Raw genomic sequence first — 2,500 nt, forward strand, 5'->3', positions numbered from 1 at the left:
TGGGCCCTGGTGCGGGCGCTTGCCTCGACCACCATCGGCACACGCTCGGCCCTGGTGCGGTCGGTTGCCTCGAGCACCATCGGCACACGCTGGGCCCTGGTGCGGGCGCTTGCCTCGACCACCATCGGCACACGCTGGGCCCTGGTGCGGGCGCTTGCCTCGACCACCATCGGCACACGCTGGGCCCTGGTGCGGCAGGTTGCCTCGAGCACCATCGGCACACGCTGGGCCCTGGTGCGGTCGGTTGCCTCGAGCACCATCGGCACACGCTGGGCCCTGGTGCGGGCGCTTGCCTCGACCACCATCGGCACACGCTGGGCCCTGGTGCGGCAGGTTGCCTCGAGCACCATCGGCACACGCTGGGCCCTGGTGCGGTCGGTTGCCTCGATCACCATCGGCACACGCTGGGCCCTGGTGCGGGCGGTTGCCTCGACCACCATCGGCACACGCTGGGCCCTGGTGCGGCAGCTTGCCTCGAGCACCATCGGCACACGCTCGGCCCTGGTGCGGTCGGTTGCCTCGAGCACCATCGGCACACGCTGGGCCCTGGTGCGCCAGGTTGCCTCGACCACCATCGGCAGCCTCGACCACCATCGGCACACGCTGGGCCCTGGTGCGGGCGCTTGCCTCGACCACCATCGGCACACGCTCCGCCCTGGTGCGGTCGGTTGCCTCGAGCACCATCGGCACACGCTGGGCCCTGGTGCGGCAGGTTGCCTCGACCACCATCGGCACACGCTGGGCCCTGGTGCGGGCGCTTGCCTCGACCACCATCGGCACACGCTGGGCCCTGGTGCGGGCGCTTGCCTCGACCACCATCGGCACACGCTGGGCCCTGGTGCGGGCGCTTGCCTCGACCACCATCGGCACACGCTGGGCCCTGGTGCGGCAGGTTGCCTCGACCACCATCGGCACACGCTGGGCCCTGGTGCGGTCGGTTGCCTCGACCACCATCGGCACACGCTGGGCCCTGGTGCGGGCGCTTGCCTCGACCACCATCGGCACACGCTGGGCCCTGGTGCGGCAGGTTGCCTCGAGCACCATCGGCACACGCTGGGCCCTGGTGCGGCAGGTTGCCTCGAGCACCATCGGCACACGTTGGGCCCTGGTGCGGTCGGTTGCCTCGATCACCATCGGCACACGCTGGGCCCTGGTGCGGGCGCTTGCCTCGACCACCATCGGCACACGCTGGGCCCTGGTGCGGCAGCTTGCCTCGAGCACCATCGGCACACGCTCGGCCCTGGTGCGGTCGGTTGCCTCGAGCACCATCGGCACACGTTGGGCCCTGGTGCGGCAGGTTGCCTCGACCACCATCGGCAGCCTCGACCACCATCGGCACACGCTGGGCCCTGGTGCGGGCGCTTGCCTCGACCACCATCGGCACACGCTGGGCCCTGGTGCGGTCGGTTGCCTCGAGCACCATCGGCACACGCTGGGCCCTGGTGCGGCAGGTTGCCTCGACCACCATCGGCACACGCTGGGCCCTGGTGCGGGCGGTTGCCTCGACCACCATCGGCACACGCTGGGCCCTGGTGCGGGCGCTTGCCTCGACCACCATCGGCACACGCTGGGCCCTGGTGCGGCAGGTTGCCTCGAGCACCATCGGCACACGCTGGGCCCTGGTGCGGCAGGTTGCCTCGAGCACCATCGGCACACGCTGGGCCCTGGTGCGGGCGCTTGCCTCGAGCACCATCGGCACACGCTGGGCCCTGGTGCGGTCGGTTGCCTCGACCACCATCGGCACACGCTGGGCCCTGGTGCGGGCGCTTGCCTCGACCACCATCGGCACACGCTCGGCCCTGGTGCGGTCGGTTGCCTCGAGCACCATCGGCACACGCTGGGCCCTGGTGCGGGCGCTTGCCTCGAGCACCATCGGCACACGCTCGGCCCTGGTGCGGTCGGTTGCCTCGAGCACCATCGGCACACGCTGGGCCCTGGTGCGGCAGGTTGCCTCGACCACCATCGGCACACGCTGGGCCCTGGTGCGGGCGCTTGCCTCGACCACCATCGGCACACGCTCGGCCCTGGTGCGGCAGGTTGCCTCGAGCACCATCGGCACACGCTGGGCCCTGGTGCGGGCGGTTGCCTCGACCACCATCGGCACACGCTGGGCCCTGGTGCGGGCGCTTGCCTCGACCACCATCGGCACACGCTGGGCCCTGGTGCGGGCGCTTGCCTCGAGCACCATCGGCACACGCTGGGCCCTGGTGCGGCAGGTTGCCTCGAGCACCATCGGCACACGCTGGGCCCTGGTGCGGTCGGTTGCCTCGAGCACCATCGGCACACGCTGGGCGCTGGTGCGGGCGCTTGCCTCGACCACCATCGGCACACGCTGGGCCCTGGTGCGGCAGGTTGCCTCGATCACCATCGGCACACGCTGGGCCCTGGTGCGACAGGTTGCCTCGAGCACCATCGGCACACTATCGGCCCTGGTGCGGGCGGTTGCCTCGACCACCATCGGCACACGCTGGGCCCTGGTGCGGGCGCTTGCCTCGAGCAC

Source organism: Durio zibethinus, unplaced genomic scaffold (genome assembly GCF_047325235.1).
Source record: "Durio zibethinus cultivar Kanyao isolate XHJ-2024 unplaced genomic scaffold, ASM4732523v1 HiC_scaffold_3, whole genome shotgun sequence".
Taxonomy (NCBI): Eukaryota; Viridiplantae; Streptophyta; class Magnoliopsida; order Malvales; family Malvaceae; genus Durio; species Durio zibethinus.